Source organism: Nyctereutes procyonoides, unplaced genomic scaffold, assembly GCF_905146905.1.
Source record: "Nyctereutes procyonoides isolate TBG_1078 unplaced genomic scaffold, NYPRO_anot_genome, whole genome shotgun sequence".
Classification (NCBI taxonomy): domain Eukaryota; kingdom Metazoa; phylum Chordata; class Mammalia; order Carnivora; family Canidae; genus Nyctereutes; species Nyctereutes procyonoides.
This window is the reverse complement of record NW_026575020.1, coordinates 4,247,389-4,271,568: the sequence shown is the minus strand read 5'-3', so window position 1 is coordinate 4,271,568 and position 24,180 is coordinate 4,247,389. Positions and strand designations below refer to the sequence as shown.

Genomic DNA, 24,180 nt, shown 5'->3' with positions numbered 1-24,180 from the left:
GTTATGACATGTGAAGTTGTGCCAGTGTTACACAGTAACATGATGTTAATTAAACGTCAGATGTTATGACTTCTTTCACCTAATCTCTTGCCTTTCTCATAAATTCGAGCCCTAGTCACATCAAAATGCTTTCAGTTTTTGATTCTTCTCGTTTTGCACATAACCTCTCTCTGCTCTGGAATGGTTTTCTCTCTCCTGCCCCTGCCCAACTCTTATTTTCCCATTAGGCCTCACTTAGATGTCACTTTCTTCATGAAGCCAATGTCTAGTTCCCCAGGGGAGATGTCCCTGTATTCCACCCCAGCGGCTGCCTTTATCATAGAATGATATTATAGAGAATGGGGGGGGGATACTTATATTAGCTACAGTGGGCAGGGAATGCCTCTGAAGAGGGGCCATTTGAACTAAGGCTTGAAAAATGAGGAAGGGGCATAGTAGAGCTAGCACAAAAGTCTTGAGAAGCCATGTATTTACTGTGTTTCAGTGATAGAAAGCAGGTCCACACAGTATATGGTGAAGAAGGAGACAGAATGGACATGAAGTTGAAGAACTGGGAGTTTGGGGCTACCATCTCTCTGATTCAATCACCCCACCTTCAGACATGCTGGACTACATACCTGAACATTTTTACCTTTGCACCCACTGATCCCTGTGCCTGGAATGCATTCTCTGCCTTCCCTGACTGGTAATAAAATTCTACTTGTCCTTCAAGGCCCAGTTCCAAACCATTTATGAAACCTTCTCCCATTCTTCAGCAGGAGTTAATCCCTCCCTGTTTGACCTCTCTCAGCACATACATCCCCATGGCACTAATTACATGCTGACTCGCATCTCAGCTAGCTGTTTACATCCACTCTACCCACCACACAGTGAGTTCCCTGAGAGCAGAGGCTGTTAGTCACCTCTGTAACCATCTTGTGGTGCCTAGCCCACAGCAGGTTCTCAGCGAACACTGACTCTGACTAGTGGGTGCTGCCTAGCACTACTCATGGCAGAACAGAAGGAAAACAAAAATAAAACAACTTATGGTTTATCACATGTTTTTTCCATTCATTACTTGATTTGAGCCCCCCACCAACCCCATGAAACAGTGGAGACAGGCAGGCACTATTAGCCCCATTGAACAGACAGGGTAGCTAAAGCCCAAGAGCACACAACTAGTGAGTAGTGGAAACTAAGTCCCAATCCCGTCCCCTTACTTTGGATTCAACTCAAGGAGAGACACAAACAGCATTTTGAAGATAGAAGGTAATGGGGTTTGCTAAGGTGGGAAAGAGCTTTTGTGAGTGGACTAGGGAGGGATCCTTACTCAGTTGGGAACGAGTTGACAGCAGCCCCACCAGGGAGGACACAAGGATTCCTCCTCGGACCTCAAGGAGCTGGAGGTGTCCGCAGCACTGTTCCCCAGCCCTGGAAACTAGGGACCCCCCCACGCCCCCCACGCCCCGCGAAAAAGACGGGCATTAGGGTCAGGTGAGTAGATGACGTTAAGGATGACTTGTTAGCAAGGGCCTGCCTCTCTGTTGCTATGACAACAGGAGCTTGACTACTGGGCCTTGCAAGGTTGACTGAGGCGGATCCTTTCGTTGACCCGAAATTAGTGAAAGACATTTATGGGGTCCGTGTGTGGGTGTGCGCGCGCGCGCGGTAAAATAATGATGGAAAGGGTATATTCAAGACTCTAGCTCAGTGATTCTCCGCCTCGGCAACATGCTAGCTTCACCTGCACAATTTTATTTTTTCACCTGCGCAATTAAAAAAGTCTCGATGCCTAGGTCATACCCCAGACCAATTAAAGCGGAATCTCTGGGCTTCGCTATCTGCTTAAGTCTTCGCTGACGACTCCAATTGCAGCCAAAGTTGCAAACCCTGCTTTTAGAAGGAAGAGGGGAAATTCTCGAGACCTTCCCAAGATGGCGGCTACCCTACGGCTTCCGCCCTTATGATCGCCAGCAGGGGGCGGGCTTTCCAGGGGCGCATGCGTGTAGTGTCTCTTCGCTCCCTGCTCCCTCCTCCTCTTTCCCCCGCCTCCATTTTGTTCGCGGACGCTGGGGACGGTGGGAGCAGATCCATTTCCGGGTTGGCAAAAGGGGCGGCGGCGGCGCGAGAGGGAGCTTGCCGGGGAGCGAGCAGGACGGGACGAAGCCGGGGCGGAGGTGGCGGAGGATTCGCTCCCGGGGCAGCTGCGGCCAGGTCGGAAAGAGGCAGAGGAGGCTGGGTACGTCGCTGAGATGACCTGCGGGCCTGAGTGGGAGGGAGACCGGGGGAGGGGGGAATTGGGGCGGGGCTTGGAGAGGGGATATTGGGGGAGGGGCTTGAGGAGAGAGGGATCCTGGGGGCGGGGTCTGAGGGGTGAATGGAACGTGGTGGGTGGCAGGGTCTGGAGTGGGGCGTGGGGATCTAAGCAGGGAGGAGTGGTCGGGAATGTGTGGGGCGAGCGCTGACTGAAGATGGGAAAGAAGGTTGTTGAGAGGCAGAAAATAAGGGATCCTGAAGGGTTGGGTAAGGTGAGTAAGACGGCAGCTCGGCGTGAGGGACAAGTCACCGTGCGCAAAAAGGGAGATGGGGAGGGAGGACCTGTTGTGATCAGGGAACTAACAGGATGCTCTGAGTGAGGAGGCCACTGTGACATTTTGGGGATTGAGTGTAGTGAAAACCAGTGGCTCAGAGGATGATTTGGGAAACTGCTTACACAAGAGGGAATCTAGGGAGCGTTGGTTGAGAAGGAATCAGAATTGAGTTAAAGGTTGGATTGAGAAGTGGTGAGTTGCGCATGAGAGCAGCCTAGAGTTGAGGGTTCAGATTGGAGTGGTGTGAAGTGAGGGAAGACGGAAATCCTAAAGTCTTAGACGTGGGCCGTGTGCGGTGTGGTGTTGAGTGATCAAGAAGGAAAAGTCTTAGGACACTCGGGTGAGGAGTTGGAAGAAGCTGGTGTGTACTGGAATTCATATTTTTTTAAGGGATTTGAATAATCTGTTACTGCTTTGCCCCACTCCCCACCCCCGATGTTTTTAGTGTCTGTTTTTCTCCTCCTGGAACCTCCTTGAATAAGGACTGTTCTAGTGCACGTATGGATTTACTAAGTAACTTTGAGGCAAGTTATTAAACTGCCTCATTTTTTTTCCCTTTGAAAGACAGGTTTGGCTCCTCTCTTCCTCTAAAAGATGGTGTTAACTGAATGGGATCTTTAAAGTGGTTGCAAATGGGGAGGCAGGCAGGGGGATGGGGTGACTGGGTGACAGGCAGTGAGGGGGGCACTTGATGGGATAAGCACTGGGTGTTATACTATTGGCAAATCGAACTTCAATAATAAATAAATAAGTAAATAAACATATAAATACATAAAGTGGTTGCAAAGAAGTGATCTCTGAAAACATGATTGAGGTATTGATGTTTAGAAGCCTTACTGTATTTGTTGTGCCAGGGAATGGTTGATTTTGATTTGATACATGTCCAATTTTTTGACTTTTTTCAAAGTCAACTTTTAGTAGCCCCAAATTTTCATATTATTGTGTTACATTGTAGTGACTATCATCCAGCTGGAGATAGGGAAGTTAGAGCTCAGGCTGAATGAGGTTGGTTGATGAAGAATCAGAGAATGCAGTGTTTTATTTTACATTTTGACAGATTGACTTTCCTCAGAAACTCTGGGAATTCATCGAAAAATAGTATTTTAGACAGTTGAGTCTTTTGCTTTGGCCCAAGGACTTTGGCCCCATTGCCAGTTGTTGGGCAGCAGTGTGCTTGTGGACAGCTTTAGCTTCTTTATTGTTAATACTTTGAAAATTTGACTATTCCAACTTTTTCTTTGGGCATGATATTCTAAACACTTTGCCCATAGGTAAACTTATTTAATTTAGCTTAGAAGAACTGTTCCTGAAAGTCTTGGCATTTCTGAGGTCTGACGTGATTTGCTTAAGGGGGGGGGGCAGTTTCCAATTCTACCTCATACTTGATATCAGAGTAGTATTTACTTTAGTTGTACTGATTAGTTATGTGATGTCAGCACAAAGGTGAAATGCAGAGGAAGGTGGAAGGTGGTGAGAACAGTGGAGTTTTTCCGGTTTTACTCATGGCTTTTGAGAAGGGAGAGAAGTCCTGTTCCTGTTGAAGAGCAAATTGTCAGTTCTTTCTTGACCTCTTCTTTGAGTGGTAGAGTAACCTAGTGTACTTGAGTCTGTTTTCCTATTCCTCTAAAGTGATTGTGAAAATCATGGGCCGCTGGTTCACGCTGTTTCAGCAAACCATAGTGTTCTTACTAACCCCAGCAAGAGCAGGAAGAGCTTCAGGCTATAAAGTATATACTATACACTTATTTGAGGGTAAAAAACCTGCTTAATATTTTGCTGTTTTTTCAACCCCAGGATCTCTGTTTTTCAGAGGGTCTGGAAATAAGTTACGGGGGCTCAGAGCTCTGGGCAGGCTTTTGGTATAGCCTCCTTCTTTAGCATATGATTTTCCATTTTTCCTTCTGTCATGTTTTTCCTTTGCTGTACTTGAGCCATTCCTAGGTGGAAAATGGCAAATTACACATTTTGCCCCCCTCCTTTTTAGTCTCTGGTGGGCATGTTGTCGGTGTCACAGTTTGATACCTTCAAAATAAAAGGATTCTTGACTGCTTCAGATGGAGAGGGTGACAGAAGCTGAGCCGGATTTTCTGGGCCGGAGAATAGATTCTGTCAGAGCAAAGAATAGTTGCAGAGACACAAACTGGGACCTTCAGCTGTGACTAACGTTTTGGCAACAAGCTTCCCTTTGCCAAATAACTTCTTTTCTTCTTGAGTGTGATTGTTGAGCTCCTTCTCAAAGTAGGCTCTTGTTGCTACTGTTCTCCACACAATTCCCAAGCAGAAGTTGGCAGAGTTCCGGTTGACGGACAGTCTCTTGAGGGATATTCCCCGGATTAGAGTAGATGGGGTGCTCCATGTCAAAATGAGGTTCATTGGCAGAAGCTGAGAGCTTCTCTGCAAGGAAATAGAGAGGCAATACTTTTTTCTGAATGTTCTTGTGCTCCTTTATGCTTTTTCTAAATTCAGACCTGTTTCTTATTCATCTGCTGATTAAATGCAGAATCATTGCCTCTGCCCAGCTTTCAAAGTCCAAGGCATTGAGGAAGAGAGAGAATTTCCCACATTTTTTTGCTACACTCTCATTCCCAAGCCTTTAGCTTAGGGAGCCACAGTCTAAACTCATGAGCGCTTCTTGGTATTATTATAGAGGAGTATTTAATTTAATTTTGTATTTGAGAGAGAGTGTGAGCGCACACACACAAGTGGGGAGGGGGAGAGAATCTTAAGCAGGCTCCATGCCCAGTGCAGAACACAATGTGGGGCTCCATCTCATAACCCTGAGATCATGACCTGAGCCAAAATCAAGAATTGAATGCCTAATTGGCTGAGCCACCCAGGCTCTCCTGTAGAGGGGTATTTTAAAATGCTGAATAGAACTTTATGGAGAGGGGTGCCTGGGTGGCTCAGTTGGGTGAGTGTCCGTCCATGTCTTGATCTTAAGGTTGTCAGTTGCAGGCCTGCATTGGGCTCTATGCTGAGTGTGGAGCCTACTTTAAAGAAAAAAAAAAAGTTTATGGAGATAAATAATATTAGTAGGGAAAACAGGTGATACATTTGCTAGTGTCTGTGTTAGTCTTAGATCTCTTAAGATTTTGACTGAACATGCAGAAAGAGCATTTGGAGGCAAGTAAGTTATCAAATGGAGGGCCAGGAAGTGGCTTCTGATTTGCTATATAACATGGCAAAGTTATAACAATTTAGAATGGCTGTCCTCAGTACTACTTAGTAAATACCTTTTCAGTGTGTTCTACTTAGTAAACATCCTTTTGTTTTTTAGGGGATAATTAGTTGAAGATAACTTTGTCTCCAATAGGTCTTGGAGTGGATTATGAAGATCATTTCTTGCAGTCCATGGCAGTGGCCCTTGTAACATTGGAGCTAACCGGAAACAAATCCTCTCTTTGGTCGCCCTGGATTCAGCTTCCTCCTGCCATTGTTAGCCCAGAGTATTCTGTTCCCGGTACGTAGGTTTGGGAGACTAACAGGTTCAGATCCAAAGGTTTTGACTCTGATCCAGGGCTTTGATTTGGTAACAAACAGGATTATTGGAGTTGTGTTTAATCTTGTCTCAGATATTTCTTTACTGAAGAATGTCTTGAAGTTTGGCAAATCTGTATGTCTAAGGAATGTGTATAGTTTCCTCACCTTATAATTGGTTTTCAGAAAATTTTTTAGTTTTTTAGATTTTGAGGCCCTCTGGTGAAAATAATGTAGTTTTAGTATTTACGATATTTCTTCAGTAGAAATTCATTGACCTACTTTCTAAGCTTATAAAAATGCTGACTTCAATAATCCCTTTTTTTCCTCCCAATAATCCCTTCTGACTATGAAAACATTCTCATATGTACAGATTGGGACAATTATTTGTAAAAAAAAAAAAAAAAAAATGATGGAGAATTTCTTCTAGTGTGGTACAATCTAAGGGACGCCTGGGTGGCCGAGCAGTTGAGCGTCTGCCTTCGGTTCAGGTGGTGGTTCTGGGGTCTTGGGACTGAGTCCCTCATCGGGCTCCCTATGTGGAGCCTGCTTCTCCCTCTGCGCATGTCTCTGCCTCTTTCTCTGTGTCTCTCATGAATAAATCAATTAAATCCTTAAAAAAAAAAAAGTGGTACAATCTACTATGGGATAGGCTATCTGAGATTTGTGGATAAATGAGTTTTCCCTCTTTTTTTTTTTTTAAGGATTTAATTGATTTATTCATGAGAGACACAGAGAAAGAGGCAGAGACATGCGCAGAGGGAGAAGCAGGCTCCACATAGGGAGCCCGATGAGGGACTCAGTCCCAAGACCCCAGAACCACCACCTGAACCGAAGGCAGACGCTCAACTGCTCGGCCACCCAGGTGCCCTGTGAGTTTTCCTTCTGTCCACATCCCTCTCCCAGTCCTCAGCTAGTAGGCAGGATCACAAAGTCATTTAAACTCCATCACTGTCTTAGAAATAAGGATAGTAAGCAATTTAGTAAAATTTTATTTATTTATTGTTTTAAAAAGTTTAATTTGCGGTACCTGGATGGCTCAGTTGGTTAAGCATCTGCCTTCGGCTCAAGTTGTGATCCTGGGGTTCTAGGATTGCGCCGTATGTCGGGCTCCCTGCTCTTTGGGCAGCCTGCTTCTCCCTCTCTACTGCTTGTGCTGTCTTGTGCATGCACGTGCACTCTCTCAAATAAATAAAATCTTTAAAAAATACAAATAAAAAGTTTAATTTTATTTTTAGTAATCTCTACACCCACTGTGGGCTTGAATTCACAATATTGAGATCAGGAGTTGCATGTTCTTCCAACTCAGCCAGGTGCCCCTAACAAATTTTATTTTTTATTTATTTTTTATTTATTATTTTTTTAAACATCTGATTTTTTTAAAAAGATTTATTTATTCGTTTATTCATGATAGACATAGAGAGAGAGAGAGAGAATGAGAGGCAGAGACACAGGAGGAGGGAGAAGCAGGCTCCATGCCGGGAGCCCAACACGGGACTCGATCCCGGGACTCTAGGACCGCGCCCCGGGCCAAAGGCAGGCACTAAACCGCTGAGCCACACAGGGATCCCCCAAATTTTATTTTTTAAGTAGATAATGCATTCACATGGTTCAAAATTTGAAAGTTAAGAAGTGTACACTGAATGGTCTCTCTTCTCTGCTTTTGTATTCATCAATCCAGTTCATCTTCCCAGGGGCAGCTAATGTGTTCAGTTTCTTAAGATTCTTTCCAGAGAAAATATGTACATATAAAACATGCGTGTGTGTGTGTGTGTGTGTGTGTGTTTTGCTTTTTCTCATAAACAAATGTAGGATGCTGTTAGTACTATCTGGATTTTTTAAAAACTTACTTTGGCAGTCATTCTGTATAAGTAGTAAAAAGATTTGGCATCTGCTCCATATTGGTAGACACATTAAATATTTCTAGTCTTAATGCTATTACCAATTATGCTCCAGTGAATAACCGTATACATTTGGCCTTTAGCATGTATGACTGTATCTGTGGGGTAAATTATAAGTAAAATCGCCAAAGCTGGTGTGTTTTTAGCCCTGTTACTCATTTATTTGCTAAGAATTTTTTTTTAATTTTTTATTTTTATTTTAATTTATGATAGTCACAGAGACAGAGAGGCAGAGACACAGGCAGAGGGAGAAGCAGGCTCCATGCATCGGGAGCCCGACGTGGGATTCGATCCCGGGTCTCTAGGATCCGGCCCTGGGCCAAAGGCAGGCGCCAAACCACTGCGCCACCCAGGGATCCCTTGCTAAGAATTTTTGAGCTCCTACTGTGTGACAAGTACTGTGCTTCGTCAGTGAACACAACTGATTCAGTCCTTGCAGTGGTGCAGCTGTATGGTCTGGTGGGGAAGACGTCCATTAAACAATAATTAATTACTGCTGCCGTAAATACTGTGGAAACAGCTAATAGGAAGCCTAACCAGGTTGATTGAGAAACAGGGCAGTGAGGAAATGTTACTAAGGAATTTTTAAAGCTGAAACCTAAAGGATGAGGGGCAGACCAAAGACTGTTGCAGATGGAGAGAATGGCATAGGTGGAAGTCCTCAGGACAGAAAGAATGGAAAGAACATGGCTATTTTGAAGACTTGAAGGAAGTAAGTACCAGTGTGTTTGGAGTTTAGGGAGAGAGAAGCAAAGAGGTAAGGCTTCAGGGAGTGTGAGGTCTCCAGAAAAGCCACATAAATAGTAGTGAACTTTTAAAAAAGATTTTATATATTTATTTATTTAACACAGAGAAAGAGTAAGCACACATGTGCGCGTGCAAGCACGCACAAGCAGGGAGAACAGCAAGCAGAGGGAGAAGCAGACTCCCGCTGAGCCAGGGGCCCGATGTGGGCTGGAACCTCAGACCTCAGATCATGACCTGAGCGGAAGGCAGATACTTAACTAACTGAGCCACCCAGGCACCCCACAATAGTGAATTTTGAGCCCAGGCTTTACAGGAGAAGGTTTTGTTTTGTTTTGTTTTGTTTTGTTTTTTTGGGTTTTTTTTTTTTGGTCAATTCTTTTCACAGGTATTAATTTACTAGAGTTGATGCTGAAATCATCAATATCATGAAGAAATCTGATGCTTGTACGATGGAACATGTTTTCTGTAAGAACTTTTCTGGATAAAGGCTACTCTTTTAGCCTTGATTTCTTTTATGTCCAACAAATTAAACTTGCATGGCTGGGTTAGGTCTTAAAATTTTAGGATCTTGGAAATTGGTTTGGAAGTTAGTGATTACTTGGGGAACTATTCTGAGATTATGGGGGATGATGAGTCTTTGGCCATACTACCCTGAACTCAATCTTGTCAGATTATGGGGGATGATGAAATGCCTAGTTTGCCAGACCTGCTATTTAGGAAAGAAAACTTATTTCTAGAGAATATTGACTTTTTTGTAAGCCTCATAGGGCTAGAAAGAGAGCACAGATGTTCTCATTATAAACTGGTGAATATAATACATTGTTGTACCCATCATCTAGGCCATATGTCTTAACATGATGCATAACTCTTGTAGGACGTGCAAATGAATAGTAGCTCAAGGGCCATTATAATTCTGAATATATGAAAGCATTTTTATCTGCAAGTATATTGACTTTTGTTCAGAAATCACAGTACTCTTACTCAAAGCCCAGATGGTCCTGTTTGATTTAGTACCTTTCTTGTGTAATTGGATCAGCTTGCCCTGTTTTCGTAACTTAAAGTAGAATCTTGGTTTAGCAGCCCAACACTAGCGAGCAAGGAATGAAAATGTGCAAATTTTTCTAGCATTTCAGCAAGAAGCGTCTGTGTATCTGTTGGCTTAGGGGCATTAGAGCGAGAGAAGAGACTCCTTAACAATGAAAGTGACAGCTTTGTTATTAGATTATCTGTGGTGAGTTGGGACTTAATATATTATCTTTGAAATGAGGCATGACACTTCTCTCCCTGTGAAGTCTGGATCAACATTTTATGGAGCATCTGTTTAAGTTTTCTTTCAGGCTTTTTCTAATGGAGGCTGTCATCACTGGATTTGCCTTACTTCTGACTGTTCTCTGGGGTAGGCTTTTCTACTTGTCTGTGAGGGGAGTGTGGAATGCAGGCTGGCACATGGAAGCTGAGGCCTGGTCACATGAGACACTGCTAGTCTACAGTGAGAAGAGCCATCTCATCAGTGACTAGGTTTCAGCCTGCCTTGTAAGCAACCTTTTAATCTAATTAACAGTTTCTTTAAAACAGTTTTTTAAGAACTTCTGAAGATGTTTTGACCACAGATGTTGGTTGTTTTTGTTTTTCAGTTGTGTTAAATCGAAAACCCTAAAAAAAGAGCTAAGGTAAGATCTGTCCCTCTGTTTTTGTGCTTACCTTTGAAATTAATTTTGGTCCTGATTTCTTACAGTGGCCTGGAAGTTCCTCATATATCTGACATGTGGTAGAGTAAACTCTGCGGTGATGAACATTGTTAGGTGATACCCAGGTTGTGGCAGAGATTGAGGTCACAGTAGGCAGCCTGCTTTCATTAGAGTTGAATTTGAGATGCAGGTTCTAGAATTAAGCATAATGGCCTTTTAATTATTTTGGTTGGTTTGGGATTGTCTGCTGTTCTTAATTACATTGGTAACAGATCCATCAGTACAGACCTGATGTTTTGAAATTTTGGTCAGTCTGCAGTTTGGTTTTGCTTATACAGTGTTAGGATTTTTTGGTTTTTAGTAATTAAATGTTTGGAATTTTGTAATTGACATAGTAAGAATACATAGTTTAAACAGGCAATAATAGTACTAGAAGATTTATAATGAAAAGAACAGCTGCTCCATCTTTCCTTATTTGTCTTCAATCACTTTTAGTACTTTCAGTGTGTTTTTTTCTGATGCATGTTCTTTCCATATTTTTATTTTTTTTCTTTCCATATTTTTACATGGTGTGCTCATACTATGCTTATACAGTATGCTTATACTGTTATTTCTTGGTTTTTTTTTTTTGACCTTAGATGTTTTGAATTTCTACTATAGAAGATTATTTTGCATTTTTAAAAAGATTTATAAATTTATATATAGTGAGAGCGTAGGTGCACTCATGTGCAAGCAGGGGAAGGGCAGAGGGAGTGGGGAAGTAGACTCCCCACCAAGCACGGAGCTCAACATAGGGCTTGACTCCATAACCTTGAGATCATGACCCAAACTGAAATCAAGAGTGGGATGCCTGACTGAGCCACCCCACGTGCCCCCCAATTTTTATTTTTAAGATTTTATTTATTCCTGAGAGACAGAGAGAGAGAGAGGCAGAAACACAGGCAGAGGGAGGAGCAGGCTCCATGCAGGGAGCCTGACGTGTTACTCGGTTACTCGATTCCGGGTCTCCAGGATCACACCCTGGGCTGAAGGCATTGCTAAACCGCTGAGCCCCCCGGCTGCCCCCGCCCCCCCCCCCAATTTTTTTTAAGTAATCTCTACACCCAGTGTGAGGCTCAAACTCAACCCTAAGATCAAGAATCACATGCTCTACTGACTGAGCTAGCCAGGTGCCCCTGATTTTGCATTCCTATACTGCTAACTACCCTCAACCCTTCCTGCTAATCCTCCTAATACAGATCTGTCACAGTTGTGGTTAAGTCAGTATTTTGTATGTTTTTATATTATGTATCAGGGTTCAATCAGAAAGACAAACCATTCTTGATATTTCAGAGGATATTAGATGCTTACGAAATCATTGGAAGGTCATGGGAATGTCACCTTGCAGAGATTCCAGAAAAACTGCACTGTTAATAATCTTCGCTATCTTAAACACCAAAGCAGGCAATTTGTAGAATATTGGAAACCTATAAAGCCACATGTATGTCATCTATTGGAGGCCACACACACTTACTCATTGCTACTAGAAGAACAACAATGGCATATACTTATATCTTTTAGGTCTTGAATGAATGACTCTGTACTGGTGGAATTTAAACCACAACCCCATTGACAGAGCATTCTAGGAAATGTAGTTCCAATGTTTTCAGGCTCCCCTTCCATCCTCCATGGACCAGAAAGGGGATAGAGGTAAATGTAGCCTAAAGAAGAAAAATTAACGTCCAGTATGACTGTCTGTACTATGATTATACTGTATTTCCTTATATATTTTCCCTTTATTTTTTTTTAAGATTTTTTTTTAAACTTTTTTTTATTTATTTATGATAGGCACAGAGAGAGAGAGAGAGAGAGAGAGAGAGGCAGAGACACAGGCAGAGAGAGAAGCAGGCTCCATGCACCGGGAGCCCGATGTGGGATTCGATCCCGGGTCTCCAGGATCGCGCCCTGGGCCAAAGGCAGGCGCCAAACCGCTGCGCCACCCAGGGATCCCCTTAAGATTTTATTTATTCATTCATGAGAAACAGAGAGAGAGGCAGAGACACAGGCAGAGAGAGAAGCAGACCCCATGCAAGGAGCCCAACGTAGGACTCGATCCTGAGACTCCAGGATTACGCCCCAGGGCCAAAGGCAGGCACTAAACTGCTGATCCACCTGGGCTGCCCGTGTATTTTCCCTTTAATATAATAATCACCATTCTTTCATTTTTCTTTTTTTCTCCCTTCTGCTTGATTCATTGAGCGTCAATCGCTAACTCATCCCTAAACTCTGATGAAAGTATAAATCTCTTTTCAGTACAAATACTTCATTTATTTTAAAGATTTTTTTTTATTTTAAAGATTTTATTTGTTTATTTATGAGAGACACAGAGACATAGGCAGAGGGAGAAGCAGGCTCCCCTCAGGGATCCTGCACCCCAGGATCAGGACCTGAGCCAAAGGCAGACACTCAACCACTGAGCCACCCAGGTGCCCCCAGTACAAATACTTTAGTGGAGCCTCTTCCAGAGGCTTTATGAAAAAGGATTCCATTGGAGGGGGTGCATTTTGCGGGGCCTTGCATGTTTCTGCCTGCACAATGGTTGGGAGTTTGACAAGATACAAAATGCTATGTTGGAGATGGCTTTCTTTGGAAATTTTAAGTCTCATTTTGTGGTCTTCTAACTTTTAATAGTATTGTGAAGTTTGATGTTATTTTGATTCTGAATTTTTCATGTGGAATTTGTTTTTTTCTCTGAAAGATTTTAGGGTGCTATCTTAACCACAGGTATGTGAAATACAGTGGTGTAACTATTCTAAAATTCATCATGCGGGGGATCCCTGGGTGGCGCAGCGGTTTGGCGCCTGCCTTTGGCCCAGGGCGCGATCCTGGAGACCCGGGATCGAATCCCACGTCGGGCTCCCGGTGCATGGAGCCTGCTTCTCCCTCTGCCTGTGTCTCTGCCTCTCTCTTTCTCTCTCTCTCTGTGTGACTATCATAAATAAATAAATTAATTAAAAAAAAAATCTAAAATTCATCATGCTTGGCATTCAGTGGGCCTTTTCAGTCTTAAAGCTTATTTTGATCTGTCCTGGGAAATTTTTTTTTCTCTTCTCTCTCTCTCTCTCTCTCTCTCTCTTTTTAAATTTTATTTATTTACTCATAAGAGACACAGAGGGAGAGAGGCAGAGGGAGAAGCAGGCTCCATGCCGGGAGCCCGACGTGGGACTCGATCCCCAGTCTCCAGGATCACAACCTGAGCCGAAGGCAGTTGCTCAACCACTGAGCCACCCAGGCGTCCCCCTTTTCTTTCTTTCTTTTTTTTTTTTTTAAGATTTTATTTCTTTATTTGACAGAGAAAGAGAGTACAAGCAGGAGTGGCAGGCGGAGGGAGATGGAGAAGCAGGTTCCTCGCCGAGCTGAGAGCCTCACATGGGGCTTGACCCCAGGACCCCGGGGATCATGACCCGAGCTAAAGGCAGATGCTCTACCGGCTGAACTACCCAGGCGCATCCCTATATTTTTAATAATGTATTCTTTGATAGTTTTCTGTCTTTCTGGGAATCCCTATTATGCAGATGGTGAAATTCCAACATTGATCCTTTTTCTTTTCCTCTTGTGATTTTGTCTTTTTTTTTCCCCCTCGTTAAGTTTTTAGATATTCTGAGCTTTTTCTTCCAGCTCTTCTATTGTATTTTTAATATTTGGTATCAGTGTTTTAAATATCCAGGAGTTCTTTTTGTTCTCAGAACTTTATATGTAAGTATTTCTACACATTGTCAGGAATTGTTTTGTTTACTTTTTTTTTGTTTTGTTTTGTTTACTTTGATTCCTGTCTTTCCTGTTAGAGATTTTCTTCAAATGTCTGTTTATTTTTGAGAATGAGGTACTTACAAGCTCTGAGTGTGGAGCCCTGGCTCATCCAGTGGTAGGCATCGCTGTGGGATGTATTGGCAGCTTGTCATTTTCCTTAGAGAGGACTCCTCCAGTCTCCTGCCTAGAGAACACAAGCCCAGCAGCAGGTGTTTTGGAACCAAGTGAGAGAAGAGAACTGGGGAGGGAGAGAGGTCTCATCATTGAGTAAATAAGATGTTCACTCAATCTATTTTCAGTATGGTACTCCTGCCCTAGGCTGTCACTGCTTACTTGATTCAGAGTCCCTCTACCTGGCAGCATGGGCCAGGGAAAGAGAGGATCTCTTTCTTATACAGACTTCCAGTCGGTTCTCCTGTTTTAGCTCCTCTGAAACCCCTTTGTCCAGAGGTACCAGGTGCTTTTAGTTTCTGAGCTTTTTCTGGATTTTTGTAGTGGGAATTTACTTTATGCTGCAAGCATTTAACTTTTTCCTTTCTTTGAAGTTACTTGTCAGTAGTGCATGTGCTTTCCAGCTCCTAGAATTTTGTTGACATGTCTCTACAGTTGCATCCTTTTCTATTTTCTCTCTCTCTCTCTTTTTAAGGTTTATGCCTTTAAAAATATCCCTTTGCTGTCATTTTCAAGGTGTTTTCTGAGAGAACATTGATAAATGCCTACCACACATTTATGTTTAACCAGATTATTCATCAGCCTTTCCTTGCTGCTCTCCATTCAGTCATGATAGTGTTGGTGTAATTGAGTACTAATACTCCCGCAGAACAGTATTTTTCAGACTTCCCTAACACTGAGAATTACTTAAGGAGGTGGTTGAATATACAGATCACCAGATTTTTCTGTTGGAAGATTTCTGATTTTAGTAGGTTTGGATTAGAGCCTGGGCACACGTGTGTTTTCAACAAACGCCCTAACATGTGTCTTATCTTTTTTCTCTTTAAAGATTTTATTTATTTATTTGAGAGAAAGAAAGAGACAGGAGAGCATAAGCAAGGAGAAGAGGGAGGAGCAGATTCCTCACTAAGCAGGGAGCCCAAGCCAACACGAGGGGGGGGGGCTCGATCCCAGAACCCCTGCACCTGAGCCAAATGCAGATGCTTAACTGACTGAACCACTCAAGGATCCAGATGTGTCTTATCTTCAGATCAGTTTGGAAACTCTATTTCAGAAGAGTCTTCTAAACCATTTATTGCTCCCAAGTCTCTGAGGCAAACTCCTCAGGATCCACCTATTATTGGTTTTGTATTCAGACTGTGTTTTAGTCTGTCTGGCTTTGGTCCGGATTTCTAAATTAGAGTGTGTGTCCTTCATCTGATTAACTCCTCTCCTCTGGTTAAATGCTGGCTGATGGCAATAACTTTGGCCTTGTGTGACTCCCACTTTTTTTTTTGGCCAGCACTTCTAGATCCATTGGTTCCTGGCCTGTGTGGGTGGAGAGGAAGTATTAGTTATGAACATTGAGCTACTCTGCATCATTTCACTGTACAAATCCAAGAATCTTTTTTTTTGTTTGTTTGTTTGTTTTTTTGTGAAGTGGAAAATTGACTCAGGCTTTGGAAACAGATGTACTAAGTATCTGTCTTGGATTTATGCAGCATCATTTTTGGAGATATTAAAGGCTGTGATTTGAAGGTTTTTTTTTTAATTTTTATTTATTTATGATAGTCACAGAGAGAGAGAGAGAGAGACAGGCAGAGGGAGAAGCAGGCTACATGCACCGGGAGCCCGATGTGGGACTCCATCCCGGGTCTCCAGGATTGCGCCCTGGGCCAAAGGCAGGCGCCAAACCGCTGCGCCACCCAGGGATCCCTGAAGTTTTTTTTTTTTTTTAAAGAAGTTTGTTTTTAACTTTTATAATATGAAAGGGCACATTCTTCTTTTTGTATTATGGATCCCAAAGGCCTAGAAAAGAAAAATGGCTGTACCTTTTACTACCAGTCTGTAAAGCATCTGGAAATAAGGTGTTATGCAGCTGCTCCTTGGTTGCTGTGAATTGCTTGGCAGTCAGGAACCAAATAGTACATGTCTTTTATTTATTTTTTTTTAATTTTTTTTAAATTTATTTATGATAGTCACAGAGAGAGAGAGAGAGAGAGAGAGAGAGAGAGAGGCAGAGACATAGGCAGAGGGAGAAGCAGGCTCCATGCACTGGGAGCCCGACGTGGGATTCGATCCCGGGTCTCCAGGATCGCGCCCTGGGCCAAAGGCAGGCGCCAAACCGCTGCGCCACCCAGGGATCCCAGTACATGTCTTTTAATGTTGAAGAGACTAAGTATAGGATTCTGGTCCTTAGTTCTTAGAAATCTTGTGGCTGTTGGTATCTAAAATACAGCCCAAGGAAGTCATGTTGGCTTTGACATAGAACCTGTTTACATCCTAAGATGAACAACTCCTTAGAAACAGCTCTAATAAGTTTTTGGAACTTGCTTTGAAAATTTTGGTGAATGATGTCACAAAAAGTGCAAAATCTGAAGTGTTACTATCATAGATTATTGATCACTTGCTATGTTATAAGGTACTACTTTGAACTGTTACTGATTTACTGCAGTTGACTTTTTTCTGTACACTTTCCCCCACCTTTCCAATACTTTAGTGTTTTTAGATTAACAGGATTTTCTCTTTGTTTCGAGGGGTGTAGTAGGGGCTGGTGACATTTGGTGAGTTCATTCCCTGTTGAGGATGATTTTCAGACATTTAATTTACAGTTCTTGCATTAATTAATCTCTAGCCATCTTTTTTATGAAGCCATTCTTTGCAGCTGTGGTATTTAATTGAACATAAGAGTAGACTTCTCATTGATTTGTCATCATTTTAGATAAGAGGACTTGGCTCCCGGGTTGCCCTGTATCTGGGGATAACCTGTGGTATCTAATATTTACTACATCAATTAGTATGTGAATAAGTAGATTTCAGAGTTTATGTTTTTAGGACTTTAAACAAATCTAGGACAAGAGGGAAGTGTCATATTTGGAAGAAAAGCTGCATCGTTGGGGTGTGTACTTACATTTCTTATTAGAGAAATTATATCAAAAGGATTTCATCATACAGTTACATATTTTTATTCTACCCTTCTCCTTTTCTCTTTCAGGGTTGCGTGCTGCTCGTAACAGTGAAAGATCATTGATGTGGAGAGTAGAACATCCAGGTTTAGTTGTAGGAGTTGTAGGATTTTCAGTTTAAATAGTCATGGTGCATATGTGATTTTTTATTATTATTATTACTTGTTTTGGATCAGATTTGCTGCATAGTTGAATTTCATGATGGAAAATGCCTGCAGTTAGAAAAATGATTTTTCTCCCTTCATGGAGTAACCTTAGAGTTTTAATTAATTCCATCTCTATGCATGACAGAAATTTGTTTTGCCAGAGATTTGACTGAATTGAATTTCAAGGGGAAGGTAGCACCTTCTCCATTGAGAGAAGAGGGCTGTGGATTATTTTTAAACTGTATATATATATATATACATATAAACTATATCAAGCTTTTTTGGCACGGGTCGGGGGAGGGTGATAAGATATCTGTAAAAAGTTATTCTAGTCTGTTTCTTTTTATTTTAGAGAAACCAAAATGCTTTAGTGGAAACCTTCCACTATACTCTGTCCTAGAACACACGAAGGTGTATTCATAATTCTGTGTTGACATCAGTTCCTATGTAATTATAGGAACCTGTTTGGCTTCTACTGTTTGTTAGTCTCCAGGAGTGGCATGTGAATACTCTTAGGTAGCTCCTGGTGCTTCTCCCATGTGTGAGTTCTTTGGTTTGGGAACTGGATGCCATTGTGTTTACTGTGGTAATGAACTCCTACCTTGCCATACTGTACTGCTTTTCAGGAGCAAAATTGAAGGGCAGGTGGACAGGCAGACATTATTGTCAGGTGATTTTTAACCCTGGAAGGCTTCCAGTTAGTATCTAGGTCCCTTAGCTGTGCTTAAACCAAGCTGTGGGTTTAATAAGATAACTGATTAAACTTGTTTACTTTGGGCATGGAACTGTTAGTTGATTTAAACTTGTTTGGTATGGACATACTGGATGGAGAAGGATACTACTTTTAAGGGATTTGGAGAATGGTCTGTAAGGCCTCAGATTTCATCTTTTACCACTCTTGTCTATATTATTCTAGCTACCCTGGCTTTTTTTTTTTAAGATTTTTATTTATTTATTCATGAGAAATATAGAGAGAGAGAGGCATAGACAGAGGCAGAGGGAGAAGCAGGCTCCATGCAGGGTGCCTGACGTGGGACTTGATCCTGGGTCCCCAGGATCATGCCGTGGGCCGAAGGCGGCGCTAAACCGCTAAGCCACCTGGGATACCCTACCTGGCTTTCTTACTTATTCTGTGACATGTCAAGCTGGTTCCCATCTCGGGCTTTTTACTTGCTATTCTTTAATTCTTGCAGGGCTCTTCCCCCCAGATGTTCATAGGGTTTGCTCTGCTCATGGAGAGACTTCTTTGTGGAGAGCCAGCCTCCTTCCCTGCAACCCTGTCAAAGAGAACACTTCCCTATATTCCTACTTTCACCCCCTAATGATTCTTTTTCTTTTTTTCTTTTAAAGATTTTATTTATTCATGAGAGACATAGAGAGAGAGGCAGAGACACAGACAAGGGGAGAAGCAGGCTTCCTGCAGGAGCCTGACATGGGACTTGATCCCAGGACCCCGGGATCATGACCTGAGCCAGAGGCAGAGGCCCAACTGCTGAGCCACCCAGGCATCCCTATTTATCTTTTTTCATTCTTTTTATCAGTAACTGAGATTTTGTTTCCTTGTTTATCTCTTTCACTAGAATGTAAGCCCCAAGATTGGAGAAACTTACTCAGCCACTAGAACTGGGTTTATCAGCCTCAGCATTTTTGACATTTTGGACTAGATGATTCTTGGTTGTGGGGGCCTCTTGTGTGCATTAGAGAGTGTTTTCTATTCACGAGATGTAGTAACCCTTTGTCATGACCATCAAAAATGTCTCTAGATGTTACCACATGTCTTTTGGGGGACAAAATCCTTCCCCTTAGAACCATTGTTATAGATAGAACAGATATTTATTGAATGGATTAAGTGAAGGCTGCTCAGTAAATATTCATTGGATGATAGATGAATTCATGAAGGAACAAATTCAAGTTAAAAATTTTTGGAGCACTAAACTATGCACATAGCCTCATGTTTCTTCCTTTCCTCTTTTCATAGATACCATTCTTTTTTCTGTTTCTGGCACATTGTCTACCCTTCACTTATTTTTTTATTCCACTTAGGCTTGCTTGCTCTTTCAGACAGTGCTACTCTTAAATTTATTTTTGTTCAGATGTACATGTAACTGTTGAGCACTTTGTGCTGTAAAATAAAAGAAAAAACTATAGAAAGATACAGTGCTATCTGTGCTTAAGAGCTCATTGGGTTAAAGGCACGTTGACTCTTGATCTCAGGGCTTGGGGTTGAAGCCCCACTTTGGGTGTAGAGATTACTTAAAAATAAAATCTTTTTTTTTTTTTTTTTAAAGTAGGTTCTACTCTCAGTGTGGAACCCATCTTGGGGCTTGAAATCAAGACCCTGAGATCAAGATCTGAGCTGAGATCAAGAGTTGGATACCTCACCAACTGAGCCACTCAGGCATCCCCAAAATAAAATCTTTATTAAAAAAAAAAAAAGCATGAAAAAAACCCGGTTTACTGGATTAAATAGATGGCATATTTATGAAAGACTGTTCTCAAATTTAATTCCTAGTTCAAGGTAATGTCTGCAGTGGTGCTAATGGGCCAACATAGATTATTTGAGTCAGTAGTTAAGTGCTCATCATTCAGAATGGGGTGAAATTGCTCATGAATTTCGAATCTAGTTTTAACAAAAATCTATTCATTCACTTTTTACTTATTTGTTGCAGTTACCCTTGGTTTCTTGCTGTTAATTTCATTTTGTCTTAAACCTGGTTGAGAAATCTACAAAATGGGAGGGGCGCCTGGGTGGCTCAGTCAATTAAGCATTTGCTTTTGGCTCAGGTCATGATCCTTGGGGATCCTGGGATTGAGCCCCTCATCAGGCTCCCTGCTCAGGGAGGAGCCTCCTTCTCCCTCTTCCTCTGTGGCTCCCCCTGCTTGTGCTCTCTCTCAAGTAAACAAAATCTTAAAATCTTAAAAAAAAAAAAAAAAAAAAAAGAATATACAAAATGGAGTTACTCATTTTGAATTTGTTTGATGTGACTGTTTCTAGGGTTTGTTTTATGGTTATGAACATTTGATTCATTAATGGCTTTTAATGTCTATGCTTGGAAAGTCTTGCCACTTCAGCTACTTGGGTTATTGAAGCCACATTAGGCAAGGTTGTAGTTCCTTTTGGCTGGAATTGAAGTACACCAAACAAAAACCCCATTCTGGGGATCCCTGGGTGGCTCAGCGGATTAGCACCTGCCTTTGGCCCAGGGCGCAGTCCTGGAGTCCCGGGATCGAGTCCCGCATTGGGCTCCCGGCATGGAGCCTGCTTCTACCTCTGCCTGTGTCTCTGCCTCTCTCTCTCTCTCTGTGTCTATCATGAATGAATAAATAAATCTTAAAAAAAAAATTCTGCATTATGTGACTTTGTCTCAGAGCAACTGATTTTCTATTTCTGCCAAACATTTATGTTCCATCTCTGATACTATTAGATTTATTTTGATATGATTTATTTTGATTCCATTGAGGTGAATGTCTAGAACCTTTCCTCTTACAGACACAACTCTCTTTTGATTTTCTGGAGACAAGAATAGGTAGAGTTATTGGTCTTTCAGAGAGGATCTTGAAATGTCTCTTTCGTCTCTCTTTTTTTTTTAAGATTTTATTTATTTATTCACGAGAGAGACAGAGAGAGAGAGAGGCAGAGACACAGGCAGAGGGAGGAGCAGGCTTCATGCAGGGAGCCCGACGTGGGATTCGATCCTGGGTCTCCAGGATCACACCCTGGGCTGAAGGCGTTGCTAAACCGTGGAGCCACCGGGGCTGCCCTCTCTTTTTGTTTCTTTAGATTTATTTATTTGATAGAGAGGACCTGCCAGAGAGAGTGCAGACCAGTGGGGGTGGTGGGGAGAGGGAGAGGAAGAAGCAGCCTCCCTACTGAGCAGGGAGCCTAACACTTGGCTGGATCCCGGAACTCCAGGATCATGACCTGAGCCCAAGGCAAATGCTTAACCAGCTGAGCCAGCCAGGTGCCCCCTCTCTGTTTATGTTGGGGAGAGGTTTAATAGAATATTAAAGACTTGAACATGGGGGGATCTGGCTGGCTTAGTTGGTGGAGCCTGCATCTCTTGATGTCAGGGTTGTGAGTTCAAGCCCCACGTTGAGTATAGAGATTACTTAAAATCTTAAAAAAAAAAAAATAAAGAACAGATATTTAAGAAAGGAGAGAGAGGAGGGGTACTTAGCTGGCTCAGTTGGTAGAGCATGTGACTCTTGATCTTGGGGTCATGAGTTTGAGCCCCATGTTTTGAGTATAGAGAGTACTTAAAAAGTATTTTCTTATCAATATTCCATATAACTGTTTCTTGTAAGACAGAACTAAGGCCCTTGAGACTTTTCTGAGCGAGGGAGCGTACTTTTTTTAAGATTTTATTTATTTATTCATGAGAGCAGAGAGAGAGAGGCAGAGACACAGGCAGAGGGAGAAGCAGACTCCATGCAGGGAACCTGAAGTGGGACTCCATCCTGGGTCTGCAGGATCAGGCCCTGGACTGAAGGCGGCGCTAAACCTCTGAGCCACCCGGGCTGCTGGGGAGCGTACTTTTTAAGGTCAATTTTTGCCCCCATGGGATTTTGTTGGTTACTTCATTACAAAAACTGTAATTTACTCAGTAATCAAAGCTTAGAAAGGATGGTCTTTCAGCATAAAAGTAGATAGCATTTAGATTTAGAATTAAAAGTTTTTTTTTTTTTTTTTTGGGGGGGGGGACCCCTGGTGGCTCAGTGGTTGAGCGTCTGCCTTCGGCTCAGGGCATGATTCTGGGGTCCCGAGATCAAGTCCTGCTTTGGGCTTCCTGCGTGGAACCTGCTTTTGCCTCTGCCTGTGTGTCTGCTTCTCTCTGTGTGTCTCTCATGAATAAATAAATAAAATCTTTAAAAAATATATTTTTTCTTTTAAAAATAACTTGGGTTGAAACTTGAGTTTATAATAGGAGAATACCATTTGAATAAAGGCCCGAAATGGTAGTGGTAACTAGAATACTTACGAGATAATTTTAAATATATGAAAAATACAGCAACTAAATTGGATTCTTCATTTATCAAATGTGAAAGGTCAACATCTTTGTACCCAGGAAGCGTCCTGCTCTTAAAATGTAGGAATATGTATTTGGAACAAAACATTAGGAAATTGAATAGAAAAATAGGGTTTTGTCTTCTGAGGAATAGAAGAGAGTGCTTTTTACAAGTGTATTGCTTGAGTTTTATGAAGACTTACCTCAGAATTCTGTGATAAATTTGACATCAAGAAGATTTGAAATAATGCTCTCTGATCTTGACTTCAAAGAAACTGACTCCTGAGGATGTGAAAAGCTTATTCTATCATGGTTTTTAAGGTAGAAGGGCTTAAGAAGGGAATGAAAATTGGTTTGTTGTTGAACTGGAGGCAGTCTCACTATATTTCTGAAAATCAAGGTCTCTGAAGAACACAGATGGTGAGATTTGTAGTTCTAATTTAAAAGATCAGAAAGGAAAAATTTAACATTATGTAAAGAACCCTCTTTTTTCTTCTTAGATTTAATCTCAGAAATACTAGTTTCGTTTTGTTTTTTTAGATTTTATGTATTTGAAAGAGAATGAGGGGAGGGGTAAAGAACGAGTGGAGGGAGGGGCAGAGGGAGAAGCAGACACCCCGCAGAGCATGGAAACTGACTTGGGACTTGATCCCAGAACCCTCAGATCATGACCTGAGCTGAAGGTGATCTAGCCCCAGAAATGTTAGTTTTTAGTGTTGTTTTTTTTTTTTTTTAAGATTTTATTTATTTGAGAGAAAGAGAGTGAGAGAGCACAAACAGAGAGAGGGTCAGAGGGGTCATATCAGGCTTCCTGCTTCCATACTAAGCAGGAAGCCTGATATGGGACTCAGTCCCAGGATCCTGGAGTCATGATCCGAGCTGAAGCCACCCACGTGCCCCAGAGTTTTTTAAGATTGCTCCCAGAAAAAAAAAAAAAAGATTGCTCCCAGAAGGCCTGAATTTGTCCTTTGATTAAAAGTAGTTGGTCACTAAAATTTGTCATTCTGTTGGAGCGCCTGCGTGGCTTATTTGGTTTTGTGTCCCATTCTTTATATCACCTTGGGTTTTGATCTCAGGGTTGTAACTTCAAGCCCTGCATTGGACTCCATGCTGGGCATGGGGCCTACTTGAAAAAAATTGTCATTCTGTTATAAAACTTTATGAACTGTTTTTGGTTCAATTATTTTTAACTAAAAGCAGTTCTCAAAGCAGACCCTCTGCTTTGGATTAGTGATTGTATCAATATCAAATTGGTTTGAATAAAGCTTTTGGGGATTTTCAGGGGAAGGAATGTTGTATTAATGTAAATTTACTTACATTGGGCTGCTCTTGGGAAACAGAGCTGTTTGTATTCTATTAATAAAATAGAAATTTGGGGTGGGTTGAATTTTCATTTGGCGAAAATAGTAGGAAATTGCTAAACCAAACCAATTTCCATCACCCATGTTTTTTTGTGGTGATTAGTGAAATAGCAGGGGATCAGAAGATCTAAATTTGAGTCCTAATTCTGCAGTTTACTCCAGAATGATCTTGCGTGGTTGCCCTTAGATCAGTCTCTCTGTAGTGTGCACACATGAGATTCCACCCATCTCTGGAGCTTTAGTGTCCTTACCTGTAAAACAGGAAGCAGTGATACTCTACCATAGTGTATCATTGCATATTCAATGTCAATTGTAGGAGCATGTCATGCATGCAGTCTTTGTGGAGGCAGAAGAAAGGTTGAGAAGCACTGCTGGTTGT

General features: G+C 42.0%; 1 protein-coding gene across 11 annotated transcripts in view; it reads left to right on the top strand.

Annotated features, from left to right (window-relative positions):
- The first annotated feature begins 2,038 nt into the window (after nucleotides 1-2,038).
- Nucleotides 2,039-24,180, top strand: part of WIPF2 (WAS/WASL interacting protein family member 2) — a 54,022-nt gene continuing 31,880 nt past the window's right edge. Inside the window, exons 1-5 of one of the 11 annotated variants that reach the window (XM_055320423.1) lie at nucleotides 2,039-2,218; nucleotides 5,884-6,030; nucleotides 6,752-6,919; nucleotides 10,096-10,228; nucleotides 10,330-10,365. The gene's annotated coding sequence lies outside the window, so the exon portion shown is untranslated. Of the gene's footprint in view, nucleotides 2,219-2,418; nucleotides 2,508-5,883; nucleotides 6,031-6,751; nucleotides 6,920-10,021; nucleotides 10,229-10,329; nucleotides 10,366-24,180 lie in introns of those variants that run through there. The other 10 variants (XM_055320432.1, XM_055320443.1, XM_055320472.1 and 7 more) reach the window with 10 other exon arrangements.